Source organism: Cynocephalus volans, chromosome 3 (genome assembly GCF_027409185.1).
Source record: "Cynocephalus volans isolate mCynVol1 chromosome 3, mCynVol1.pri, whole genome shotgun sequence".
Classification (NCBI taxonomy): Eukaryota; Metazoa; Chordata; class Mammalia; order Dermoptera; family Cynocephalidae; genus Cynocephalus; species Cynocephalus volans.
In genome coordinates this window covers 105225811-105240169 of record NC_084462.1, presented here as the reverse complement: position 1 = coordinate 105240169, position 14359 = coordinate 105225811, and the positions used below count along the sequence as shown (strand labels likewise).

Genomic DNA, 14359 nt, shown 5'->3' with positions numbered 1-14359 from the left:
ATCCCAGGTAGAGCTGATAGCCAAGGGTCCAAAGATATATGGATAGGGTAGTTAGTTGCAGAATTTTCTAGCTTTCATTATTTAGTTCTAAAATTGAGGGTGGGGTGAGGACAGAGGTGGAGGTCTTTGATTTGAATCAGGCCCCCAGTCAATGGTCCATTCTTTAGTGGGAAGAGACTGAATATATGCAAGGTAACAGCTTGGGGCCCTAGCCAGGTTGAGTGAGATTCAGGGTAGCATTTCAACTCCAGATATGAAGTGCAGTGAGAATCAGAAATTGGGACAGAAATCATTCATTCAGAGGGTCACAAGCTACTCCAGCCTAATGTTGTTCCTGAGAGAGGGATGTGATTCATCTGGACTCCAACTGAGACCAAGGCATTTAGGGGGTTAGAGGTCCTCTAACTATATAGCAGCCTGACTCATCACCAGATAGGTAATCTGAGCCCCAATGCACACTTTTCAAGCAAACTATCACTCATGAAAGCCAACTATCTCATAACAGAGTAAGAACTGCTTGTTTCAGATTATAGCTGACATTGTTTAAGTGTTTGCTATGTGCCAGGCAGTATGCTAAATACTTTATCTACATTATCTCATTTAAATGCTGATACAAGCCATAAAGAGTAGATATTATTATTCTCATTTTACAGATGAGACAGAAAACTGAAGCTCATAGGACTTAAGTAACTCACCCAATGACATAGTTTGTAAATGTGGAGCATGTATTTAAACTCTTGTAGAAGGATTTCAGAGCCTGCTTTCTTTATTATACCACCTCTCCAATATAGATCTATCTCCACTGAGTGACAGGCTTTATTCAAGAAACTCTTACTGCATATAAGTGGCACTGGAGACTTAGAGACATGGTCTTCAGGAACCTAACATCCAGTTGCTTTCAAAGAAGCTTAGCCATAGCAAGGGGTGATAGGTTCTATTGTTTTATTTATTAGGATGTTGATAAAGATTGAATTGTGTCCCCCAAGTCTTGTGTATTAGAAGCTCGATCCCCACTGAGACTGTTGGGAGGGTGGGAAATCCTATTGTGGTAATTGAAAGGTGGGACTTTGAAGAGGTGATTAGATTGCAGGACTAATCCACTGTGAGTAGATTAATAATGTTGGTCAAGGACATGGTTCTGAGGGCTTTAAAAAGAGAGGATGTGAGAGTGTCTCTCTCTTTCTCTTTGCTCTACCATTTTCTACCACGTGAGACTCCTGTATTGCTGCCAACACCAAAGAAAGCCCTCACATAAGTATTCCCTGGACTTCAGACTTCCCAGCTTCCAAAACTGTAAATAATTTTGTTTCCTTATAAATTACCTGGTTCCAGGTATTTTGTTATTAGCAACAGAAATAAATTAATACAGATGTGTTGAGCCAGCGATTGTTATGAGCATGATATTCCAGGTGAGACTTTTCAAATGGAGGACCCTGTTTTGCTCCTTTGTCACATCAGCATCATTTGTCCTTACTGCAGACTCAAGGACTAATCTCTGGCCCCATTCAAGTTTTATGAGATTATTAACCTTATTTTCTTCTGCAGCCTAGGTCACATTGCTAATTAGTAGCAGAAGAGGATTTAAATACAGATCTGTTGGACTCCCGAGTGCATGTTTAAATAACTATGTTTAGTATATACCATACTATCTTCACCCATATCCTGAATTACTCCAACATGGTGGCCAAGTATTCCAGTCTTCCCTGACTGTCCCAATTCCCATATTTTATTTCACTATTTCTACAAAGCATTAAAATGTTCTCTCAAGTCCCACTTATATCCAAAATTGACGTCCGAATGCCTTGCCCATCTGAAAGCATCACTCAAATCCTATGTGAGATCCAGTGTTCTGATTTTGTGCTTAATGTTTTATTCTTTTTAAATGAGTCTGTATTCCTCAGGCAGGCCCCAACTTCCAAGTCTTGTGGGCTGCTGACACACTCTTTTAATGTGTTCATGAAAAAGGCCTCCAGGGCCATTTTAACCGTGGCCTTTTCCAGGTAATAATGCTAAAGAAATGTGAAAAGGAGCTGGTGCTACCAAGGCCAAGCACTGGACTGGGAATCAGGAGATGTGTGTTCTAGTCCCAGCTCTGTCTCTCAATGGCTTTTGAACTTGGGCAAGTTATTTGCACCTTTGGACCAAATGTCCAGTGAGAAATGAATGAGTAGTCAGGAAAGTGAGAACAGCTGTTTGTCTCCAACTGCTAAAGTATGGCTGGCAAGTTATGAGCAGGATTGTTTAAGCTCTGTTCAGAGCCTTGTCAATAGCACGAAACTCCTTTCCCCAGGCCCTCCCAAGAGGCAGTGCTAAGGGATTATCTGATCGTAATATGTGTTCTAGTTCCTTCTTCACAGATCAGATGGTTTTACTTTTTCTCTTTATGGATTTGCCAAAAGCTAAAGTAACAATGCCAACCCCTTGTTACATAAATGGCTACATAGTTCCAACAGGTCTTACAGCAGTCTTCAGAGTGTGCCTGAGAAAGGGAACTCAGGGGCTTGTGCTCTGATAATGAGGTTGGCTACAGTGCCTGGCCATAGTAATTATTGCAGTTAATTTGATGATGTGTTTATTGTATCTACAAATCTAGAATGTTGCCACTCAAAATAACCTCTGACCTGTTAGTCTGTTCAAATTTGTGTTTGCTAATATGCAAGGAGCAGGTGCTGAAGTTACCTATCTACTGGGTTTTACTTTTTTTTATTTTTTTTAATTTAATTTAATTTTATCAATATACAATGTGGTTGATATTTGTGTCCCTTTACCAAATCCTCCCTTCTACAGGGTTTTAGACAGCAAGGGTTAGTAGCGCTAATACTCTTTAACAAGTATCCCAAGAGGGCATGGAAGTTGATATTAAATTTTTGTGCAAAGGACAGAAGAATGTACAGGAGTAATATACTAAATCTGTTCATTATCTCATGCCAAGACCTTTTCCCAATACCTCTGCAGGCTGAAAACAGGACCATTCCTCTGATTTCAAAGACCAGCTACCAGGGCACAAGGGGGGAAGGAATGCTGAACCTTATAGATCACAATGTTTCCTTGGATTTGTTGACCCTAACTCTGGGGCTGTACAGCTATTAGTGAAACATGACATCACTACATACATCCCAGGGGTGGATTTGGATGTTGATTAACTTGACAATTCCCATTAATAAATATTTGTTGGATGAATGATGAGGGAATGTAATCAACTCCACAGATATTAGTCTCCTTGTTCAGGTAGATATATGCTTGCCACATAAGCTGGCATCTACCTCAGCTAACCTACCTCCCAAGATGATCAATTGCACTAAATGAAACTATTGCACAGTACCAATGTGTCAGGAATTAGGTGATTAAAAAGGCTTAGGAGGAGTGGGATCACCACAGAGTAACCCAAAGTAAACCAGCCTTAAATTTTACGGGCCTGGTGTTCCTGTTTTCTATTGCTGCCCAAAACTTAATGACTTAAAATAACAACCATTTCATCATATCTCAAAAGTTTATGTGCCATTAGTTCCATTAAATTTAGGCAGGGTTCTGCTAGATGATTCTTCTGTTCCGTGTGTCATTGATGGAAGTCATTTGGTAATATTCTGTTGGCAGATGGGCTGATCTGGAGGGCTCAAGACAACTTTGTTCCCATATCTGGTGCCCTGGTGGGGATGGCTGGAAGACCGTTGTTGGGCTGGGTGACAGATCCTTCAAACCCGTTCCATGCAGACTGGGTCACAGATCCCTCATGCACAGGTTGCAAGCTAGGTAATTGGAAAAAAATCCTGGAAGCCACTGGCAATGTTGACATGCTTTATTCGGATGCAAGCTCAGCCCCCAGCCTGCCTCCCAGTGGATCAGAGCCATTGTCTTTTATACTAGAGTCAGGTAGCCAAGGAACACCTGGGTGCACGTGCACAGTTAACATATTTACAACAGACAGGCTGAGCCATGCTCAGTCGCATATGAGGTGAAGGAATCTGACCATTCTGTCTCCATTTTCCTCACAACTGTTAACTGAAGAACCTGCCAGTGGTCTCTTCAGTGTGGCAATCCCAAGTGTAAAGCTATGCGACGACACCACTTCTCAGGTTACAGTAGTAGCTATGCCGGTTGTCAGGTTGGGGCCAATTGTATTGTTAAAGCAATTCATAACTAAAGCCAAAACATTTATTTATTTTAGTTACATTAAGTTTTCCATTTGTATTGTCAAGTCTAGGGCTCACAGACCCTTCAAACCCATTGTACAGACTGGGTCACCAGACCCCTCACATGTCAGGCTGGTCATCAGACCCCTCACATGCAGGCCCATGCTAGGTAATTGGGAAGGATCCCAGGAGTTGCTGGCAGAGGAGATGAGCTCAGTCCTCAGCAGCAGCAGCAGCAGCAGCAGCAGCAGCAGCTTACAGCAGCGGCAGTGGCTTTTCAGGGCTTCCTAGGGGCACTGGCAGCAACAGCTTGCAGCAACAGCCTCCAGGAGCAGTAGCCGCCTCCCCATGCCACCCCCCCACCCCCCAGGCATCCCCAGGGGCAGGGAGCACCATGGATCAGAGCCATTCATCCTTTATACTTAAGTCCATAACCCAGGACACCTGGGTGCCCACGTGCATATTTACGTCAAATGCTTGGCAAGATTTTGAACATCTGAGGGGCCCTGACCATTTTCCTTCACTTTCCCTACACCAAGACAGTTGGAATTGGCAGCTCAGGGCTTCCTGAGGGAATATTCTAGAGTCCTGCATGGAAGATGCATGGTTCCTTTGACCTAGTCTCAGAAGTTCCAGAATGTCACTTCTGCCTTGTTATATTTGTCAAGGAAGTCACTAGGTCAGCCCAGATTGAAGAAGTGAGTTATCAGACTCCACTTGTCAATGGGAGGAGAAGCAAAGAATTTGTGGCCTATTTTAATCTACCATACCCAATAAGGAAGACTAGTCAGTGGGGAATATCCCTTGAAAGAGGATGAAGAAAGATACTGGTAAATGTCAGCAGACCAGAGACCAGATGAAGGGTTGTTTTGAGTCAGAGGAGCCAGAAGGAAGAAGACCCTAAGGTTCTTGTAATCTGATTGACTTCTGCTGCTTTCAGATGGCCCAGAAGAGCTTGTCTAAGGTGCCAAGTGCTGTTAAGTAAGTGCTTGTCCACATATCACAACTTTTACAGTGCTTTAAAGTTGGTGGTGGTTAGATTAAACAGAAATTATGCTGTAAATCTAAAGGTGAAACCAATGACCTTTCCACTTCCCACTAGCTTACTCCCCTCCCAGCTTCTTATCAGGAGGCTTGCCCTTCCCAGTTCAAAGTCCCCCAGGAAGTTGCTTGAGATCCCACCTCCCTCCCCATATAGCCATGTAGTTTGTTCCTTAGTCTTTTTTTTGTTTTGTTTTGTTTTTAAAAAGATGACCGGTAAGGGGATCTCAACCCTTGGCTTGGTGTTGTCAGCACCATGCTCAGCCAGTGAGCAAACCAGCCATCCCTACATAGGATCCGAACCCGTGGCCTTGGTGTTATCAGCACCACACTCTACCAAGTGAGCCACGGGCCAGCCTAGTTTGTTCCTTAGTCTAATATAGCACTTCTCATTATCTGCCTTGTATTTTTGTGACTTCTGCATGTGCTTGTCTCTTTGAGACCATGAAGCCTTGAGTAAAAGGCATGTTTTATACATTTTACACAGGTACTAGCATTATCCTTTGCACTTGATGGTTGCTTAGCAGATGCTTGTTGAATTAAAGTGGGGGAGGACAATGAATGTGCCATGAAACTGACCAGAAGTGAGTAATTTTAATAGGTGGTAGAGCCCTTCCCCAAAGGGCTTCCAAGGACTGAGGGGATGGCACTCTTTCGTCCCAGAGCCAAATCAGTCTGCATGCATGTTGGGAAAACATAGGAAATAATGGTCAGGGCCCCTCAGATGTTCAGAATCTTGCCGAGCATTTGATGTAAATAGGCATATGCGCTCAGGTATTCCTAGGTAATCATCTAGTGTAATTGCGCATGTGTACCCAGGTGTCCTGGGTTATGGACTTAAGTATAAGGATGAGTGGCTCTTAGCCACGGCGCCTTCCAGCCCCAGGATTCCCCCCCCCCCGTGGGGGGACATGGGGAGGCCACTACTGCTGCTGGAGGCTGCTGCTGCTAATGCCCCCGGGATGCCCTGCAAGGCCACTGACACTGTGCGACCTGTAAGCTACCAGACCTGTCATGTTATCTGCCAACAGCTCCTGGAATCTTTCCTAATTACCTAGCATGGACCTGCGTGTGAGGGGTCTGGGGACCCAGTCTGTACAATGGGTTTAGAGAGTCTGAGCCCTAGCTCTGACAATATAAACGGAAACTTAGTATGACTAAGATAATAACTAAAATAACGAAACATTTTGGCTTTATTTATGATTTGCCTTACTTTACAATGCAACATTCACCAGTAGGCCATTGCAGCTCGATGCCACTGATGAACAATTTAGGGTTGTAGGCTGTATATGAAGGAGAGTGTGAGTGGTCCTCTTAAGAGCTTATAAATAAAAATAAGAGTTCTGTGAGTTAAGTGAGTTTAACCCAGAAATGGCAGAATGTCTCCTCAGCTCTAGTATAGTTACTTGATTGGCAAAACTCCTCATTTAATCAATAAAAATCTGAAGATTGATTCAACTCAAGGGAGTGGCTAGCTTAGGGAAAGCAGGAATCAAAGAAGCAAATATTGGCAAAGTGAACTTAGCACTGTTTTTGGAAAGAAAAGCAGATTTGGACCTTGGGAACATCTTGCCAATTGAAAGGATTTTTCTGTTGCAAGGCACAGAGAGTTTATCTGGCTCCCCACAAACCTAGTTGAAATATCGTTTAAGGATCAGTCAGTGGCTGTATGACTGGAACAGAATCTTTAGGAATTAGCCCAAGTTTTTCCCTCCTTTTCAAATTTTTATTTTATGTATTATCAGACTAGGGCTCACAGACCCTTCAAATCCGTCTTACAGACTGGGTCGCCAGACCCCTCATGTGTCCAGTTCAGTCGCCAGACGCCTCGTATGCTAGGCACAGACCCCTCACATGCAGGTCACGAGCTATGTAATTGGAAAAGATCCCAGGAGCCATTGGCAGACAACACAATCTCAGTCCTCAGCATCCTCCAGCAGCTCACAGCGTCCTCCTAGAGAATCCTCGGGGCCCTAGGCAGCAACAGCCTCCATCAGCAGTAGTGGCCTTTCTAGGGGCGGGGGGCACTGTAGATCAGAGCCATTCATTCTTTATACTTAAGTCCATAACCCAGGACACCTCGATGCACATATGTAATTACATTAGATAATAACCAGGGAACATCTGAGCACATGTGCATAGTTACATTAAATGCTCGGCAAGATTCCGAACCCCTCGAGGGATCCTGACCGTTTATCTTTACTTTCCCTACATATATAAACAATTCAGGTGTGGCACGTGCATTTCTTATGAAACTGCAGTGGAATAGGTAGTTACTGTCTGCTGTTTGGGGAATCATTCTAGATCGGTGGTTTGTCAAAATGTGGCCAGAGTCACTATTACATGGGAACTTGTTGGAAATGCAAATTTTCAGGTCCTATCCCAGACCTACTGAATAAAAAATTTTCGAGGGGGGTGAGCAACAATCTGGGTTTTAATCAGAGGTTCTTAAATATGTATCAAAACCACTTGGAGAGCTTGTTAAAACAGATTGCTGGTCCCTGCCTGATGGGAGTTTGGATGTGTTGTCCCCTCCAAAACCCATGTGGAAATTTGAACTCCAATGTGGCAGAGTTGGAAACTCATTGAGTCATGGGGGTGGATCCCTCATGAATGGATTGATGCTCTCCCCGGGGAAGTAGGGATTAATGAGTGAGTTCTTGCTCTATTAGTTCCTGCAAGAGCTCGTTGCTTAAAAAGACCCTGGCACCTTCTCTCTCTTGCTTCCTCTCGCCATGTGATCGGCTTGTACCCGCCAGCTGCCTGCAGCTTTTCTGCCATGAGTAGAAGCAGCCTGAGGCCCATGTCAGATGCAGCTGTCCCAGAATCCTGAGCCAAATAAACCTCTTTTCCTTATATATTATCCAATTTCAGGTATTCTGTTTTAGCAACACAAAACGGACTGAAACACTGCCCAGTGTTTGGAAATGCAGGCTCTCAGGCCCCACCCCACTTGTCTAGATCAGTATCTCTCAAACTTTAATGAGAGTGCGAATAATATGGGAATACTGTTAAAAGATTCTGATTTAGTAAGTCTGGGGTGGGGCCTGAGAATCTGCATTTCTAATAAGGTGCTGCTGATGTTGTGGGTCCACAGCCCACACTTTGATTAGCAAGGCTCTAGGACAGAGATTTCCAAACTTGTCTTCACATTAATATCACCTGGTGTCCTAGTCCGTTTGTGCTGCTATAACAATGCCAGAGACTGAGTAATTTATAAATAATAGAAATTTATTTTTCACACTTCTGAATGCTGGGAAGTCCAGGATCAAGGCATGGGCACCCAGTGTCTGGTGAGGGCCTGCTCACTGCACCCTCACATGGTGAAAGGTAGAAGGGCAAAAAAAGGGGAGATGCTAGTTCCCTCCAGCCCTTTTATAAAGCCACTCTAATCCTACTTATGTGCTCAGCCCTCATGATTTAATCACCTTTTAAATATCCCACCTCTTGGGCCGGCCCGTGGCTCACTCGGGAGAGTGTGGTGCTGATAACACCAAGGCCATGGGTTCGGATCCCATATAGGGATGGCTGGTTAGCTCACTGGGTGAGCATGGTGCTAACAACAACAAGTCAAGGGTTAAGATCCCCTTACCGGTCATCTTTTAAAAAAAATAAAAAATAAAATAAAAAATAAATATCCCACCTCTTAATAATATCACATTGTTAATTAGATTTCAACATATGAATTTTGGGAAACATTCAGACCATAGCACCAGGGAAGCTTCAAAAACTTCTGATGCCTGGGTCATACTCTGGGTGATTGTGATTTGATTGGTCTGGGATGTGAGCTGGGCCTTGAAATTTTTTCAAGTTCTCCAGGTGGTTCTAACGTTCAGGGCTTGCCAGCCTTGAATTTCTTTGCTGCTTCCGCTAACCAGAAAGTAAACTCGAAATCCTTGATAGTTAATTATGAAGCCCTCAACCAGTTGCCATCCTTCCTGTATCACCAGTCCCCTCAGATCAGACACGTCAATGCTTATTGGGCTATAATGAAAGTGCTTGCATATGCTATTCTTTCACTGGTAAGGCAGACAGTTCTCACAGAGAGCCACAGAGTAGGAGGCTCTGAGGTTGGGACAATTACCTAAAGTATACTCAAGGGAAAGAGGACTTATGGACTTGCCTTTCAGAAGGAAGGTCTTATGTGGTCCCTACCCCCCTTCTCAATGTGCTCTGACTCTAGTCACCTTGCACAGCGTCTTCTTTCAGGTTTCCTAGGTCTTGTGTTCCCTCCCTAAACTCCTTCCTCTCTTCTCCCTCTTCCAGGGCCTCCAGTGGTGGTCCATAATATGTGTGGTACTGCCCCCAGGAGGTATTTTAGAAATTTGTGGAGACTTTTTTTTTTTTTTTTTGCTCTCACAAGAATTAGGATTATTTTAGGCATTTAATGGGTAGGACCCAGGATTGCTAGACATTCAGCAATCATGCAAGGCATTCCCACATGTAGGGAAAATATAGGAAAATGGTCAGGGCCCCTCAGATGTTCAGAATTTTGCCGAGCATTTGATGTAAATATGCACGTGTGCCCAGGTGTTCCTTGGTTATTGTCTAATGTAATTGTGCATGTGCCCCAGGTGTCCTGGGTTATGGACTTAAGTATAAAGGATGAGTGCCCCCCCCATCCCCCACCCCTGGCATGCCGGTGCAGTGGGGAGGCTGCTACTGCTGGTAGAGGCCGTTGCTGCCAGTGCCCCTGGGATGCCCCGAGGGGCCACAGCTGCTGCTGTTTCTGCCGTTGCTACTGCTGAAGACTGATCTCGTGTTGTCTGCCAATGGCTCCTGGGATCTTTCCCAATTACCTAGCGTGGACCTGCATATGAGGGGTCTGCTGACCCAATCTGTACAATGGATTTGAAAGGTCTGAATCCTAGCCCTGACAATACAAATGGAAGCTTAGTATAACTAAAATAATGAAACGTTTTGGCTTTAGTTATGAAATGCCTAGCCATACAATTAGCATAGCTAATTGTAGTCATGTAGCTTAATTGGCGTAGTTAGTTGTGTAGCTTTACATTCATGTAGCTGAAAACCCATTGTAATAATCTAACTTTTATTTTAAAAATAGACAAGGCATTTTATGCGTAGTTGTAATATATACTGTACTTTCCAGGAATGCAACTACCCTGAAAATCATGGGATGATTATGCCTTGCTTTGTTAGAAAATCTGCCAAAAATTATTCATCATCTTGGAAAATCATGGCACATCAGTAACATTGTTTATGGCATTTGGATCACCATTACAACATGCCTGTATCATCCTGTATTTGTAACTGGTACATTCAAGATGATTCTATACAGATACAAGCATCTGAGTACTGTATTGTTTTCTTGAATGTTATGCCCAAGCATTTACATATCTAATTATGTATTTAATTATAAGTTATCTTCTTTCTACCATTCCTTCATATCTCTTTAAGACATTTTATAAGTTTTTAAACTGTGTGAAGGTAAGTTTCACTATTTATGAATTGTATTTCAGGACAATAAAGGGATCATAAAAATATTTGTTACAAAAAAGGGATGTCTTAGTTCAGGTTGCTGTAACAAATTACCATAGACTGGGTGACTTAAACAACAAATATTTGTTTCTCACAGTTCTGGTGGATGGAAGTCTGAAATCAGGGGGCCAGTATGGTCTGGCTGTGGTGAGGGCTCTCTTCTGGGTTGCAGATGACTAACTTCTTGTATCCTCACATGGCTGAGAAGTAGCTAGCTCTCTGGCCTCTCCTTATAAAGGCCACTAATCCCCATTCATGAAGGCTCCACCACCCTCATGAGCTAATTACCTACCAAAGACACCACCTCCAAATACCATCAATATGTTGTGATTAGGGTTTCAACATATGAATTTTAATGCCTCCAACTCTGAGCTGAAACTCGGTTGTCATCTGAGACTCAAGGCCACCTCCCTAAGGAAAGCAATATTTTTCAGAAGATAGCTGATCTGTTTTACATGAGAAAAGCATATTTCTCCCACCACTCTGTTTGCCCCTGCTCTTTGTGAAATAGCACCAGCATGATCACCCTAAGGGTCGCTTGTCTCTTTCCTGAGCTTGGTTCCACCTTCCAGAAACGGTTCCACATCGGCCATTCAGGATGGTTCCAAACAGATCCACGGGTCTCTCTTCCCACCGACAGGAGCTGAGGGACATGCTTTCAGTTCACCTGCTCTAATTGTTGGATGCTTATATTTGGCTACAGGCCATTGCTTTGGACTTTCTATCTCCTTTTTATTCATCCCCACAGTAACTTTAGGATGAATTACGCGTCCAACTATCTTTTATACCAGGAACAAAAAGGTGTACAGATATGCAGCAAACATGCCAAAATCTTTGTCCATGGTCGGGGTTTGAAGATATAATAGGAGAAAGGAGACGAAAATAAGTAGAAGAGGAGGAGGATTTCGCAGAGGGGGAAACCCGAGGGACGGGAGAAAAAATGATCAGAGGAAAAAAAAAACAAGCACTAAACAAACTCAGCTCAGGCACCAGAAAGGGATGCAGGCGTGCTCTGGGCATTTGCCTCGCCGGCCTGGCCCCTCCGGTCCCCGCGGGCCGCGCCCTGCCCTCGGCCCGCAGCCCGCCCCGCAGCGGCTCCTCCCGCTCTCACCGGCTCCTCCTCCCGCTCCCCCCTCCTCGCAGCAGAGTCCGAACCGGGTTTCTGCTTCCTGCTGCCGGGAACCGGGGCGCACTCGCCCGGGGAAGGTCGGAGCGCAGGTAAAACTCGCCTTCGCCCCAGGTCTAGGCGCTGGGCTCGGAAGCCGAGAGGCGGGTGGGAAGGGCCCACTCGGCCGGGGTGGCGGGGGGCGTCTGCTCTGCTCCCTGCAGCTCCGGGAGGGCTTGTGGCCTGTGAAAGGGAAGGAGGGAGGGCGGAGAGAAAGGGAGGGACAGGGGATAGAGGACACAGGAAGAGGAAGGGAACCCGAGTGAGAACGAGCCCCTCTTACTTCCTTGTCCTGTGTGCTCCTTGGAAGGGGAGAGGGGCTTAAGCTTGCTAGCTAGACTGTCGCACAGCCACCAAAGAGCGAGGGGGGTGTTAACGTGTTCACATGGCGAGGTCTCGAAGACATGCTAAGTGCAGAATAGTGTCTAGAGTATGATAGTGTTTGTGTAAGGCAAGAGAAAAAGCGGTGGCGGTGATGGAAGAGGAGGCATATCCATCTACTATTTGCACATACATAGGAAGTGTCTGGAACTGTTGGTATAAAACTGTGAGCAATAGTTATCCCAGGTGAAGGGAACCAGAGATGGAATGGGGACGGGGGAGGCACTTCAACTTTTCATTTGCTGTTCAGTTGAATCTTCCTTCACAAACTCCAGGGTAAAAAAGAAAAAAGTTACTTATTTTTCTGTTAACTTCATTTTTTGAGACTTTTTTTTTTTTTCTTTTTTTCTTTTTTTAATCTGGGGTCAGTTCTGAGATTCCCCACTCCCTTCCTTGGGGTCTTATGTAGTGCAAAGACATGAGGAAAGTGTACAGGGCACAGAAGCCATCGTTCTTTTTTTTTTTTTCTTTTCAAGATGACCGGTAAGGGGATCTTAATCCTTGACTTGGTGTTGTCAGCACCACACTCTCCCAAGTGAGCTAAGTGGCCATCCCTATATGGGATCCGAACCTGTGGCCTTGGTGTTATCAGCACCACACTCTCCCCAGTGAGCCACAGGCCGGCCCGAAGCCATCATTCTTGATGTGTTTGTCCGCACTGCTGGCCAGTGAGATGTCATCCTTTCTGGTCCTGGATTGTTAGTTCGTTCAAGTCATCTCAGAAGTGTTCTACATTCCTGTCCATATGCTCATTCACACTAAGGTTCAAGTGGTTGATTTACCAATATTATTCCTAACATATTTAAATGTGAATGGGAGATAAACCATTATCCAAAGAAATAAGTAAATACTTTCCTAATAGTAGAATTCAAGCATTCTCTCTGGCAAAAGTTCTTAATTTGTAATTTATGGAGATCTTGGGAGACCCATAATGCTCTCCACAGACTCCCTGAAAATTGAGTATATATGGCATTTTTTTTTTTTTCTGTGAAAAAGCTCCATAGCTTTTTATTTGGGGGGGGGGGGGGCAGGCAGCTGGATGGTCCAGGGATTGAACCCTGGACATTGGTGTTATCAGCACCACACTTTAACCAACTGAGCTAACCAGCTAGCCCCTGAAAAAGCACTATAGCTTTTACTAGATTCTCAAAAGCCTCTGAATCCCACTGACTAAGAATTGTGGAAACGATAGTGAACAAGGCTAAAAGGGTTACTGTCTTCAGGAAATTATGTTCTAAGGGCAGGAAAAACAAACAGATGATGTGTCCTATGATCGGGGAAGTACAGGTGTTGTGAGAACATAGAGAGGGCCACCTAAACCAGACTGAGGGCTGGGTGTCAGCAGAGGCTTCTTGGAGGAATTGACTATGAAACTGAGGCCTGCAGAATGAGAAGTAGCATTTGGCTTGGTAAAGGAAGGGTTGGAGGAAGGGGTGATGTTGGTAGAAGGAAGTGTTCCAGGTATCCACCTATGCAAAGGTCCAGAGTACAGAGATACCTGGACAGTTCCCTAAGCTGGAAAGAGTTAGTATGGTTGAAGCTTAGAGTGCTTAGAGTTAGATTGGAGATTCAGTAAGATGAGTCTAAGAGGTGATTGGAAGCCAGGTTGTGTGTGTGAAACTGGGCATACAGAGGGGAACAAGACGAAGGAGCCCCTACCTTCAGGAGTTTTATTTCAGTAAGGAGAAACTGAACAAGTCAGCAGATAAGCAAACAAGATGATTTTTAATTTTGATGAAGATAATAAGGTGAGGTAGTAAATGGTGTCTGGGGTGTATATCAGAGGGAGCTCCTTAATTCAGCATACAGTGTGTCGCCGCATGGATTAGAGGGTTTCAACAAAGTGGTGGCAGGAGGAATGGAGAGAATTGGATAGATTTGAGAGACATTGAGGGAGCAGAATCAATAGTATTTGGTAGTTTACTGGATAATAATAACAAACAACAATAGCTTCTGTTTGTTGAATACTTAACTAAGTATGAGGCACTGCTCTCAGTGCTTAATATATATATTTTTCTCATTTATTCCTGTAACAACTCTGTGACGTAGGCATTTTTCTTAATTTTATAGATGAGAAAATGGCGGCACAGAGGTGGAGGAGCTGGGATTCAAACTCAAGTCTGTCTCACTCCAAAGTCCTATG

The 14359-nt window shown here is 44.2% G+C and overlaps 1 protein-coding gene across 1 annotated transcript in view; it reads left to right on the top strand.

Annotated features, from left to right (window-relative positions):
- The first annotated feature begins 11840 nt into the window (after positions 1–11840).
- Positions 11841–14359, top strand: part of TEP1 (telomerase associated protein 1) — a 43914-nt gene continuing 41395 nt past the window's right edge. The window contains exon 1 of the mRNA XM_063088501.1: positions 11841–11888. The gene's annotated coding sequence lies outside the window, so the exon portion shown is untranslated. The remainder of the gene's footprint in view (positions 11889–14359) is intronic.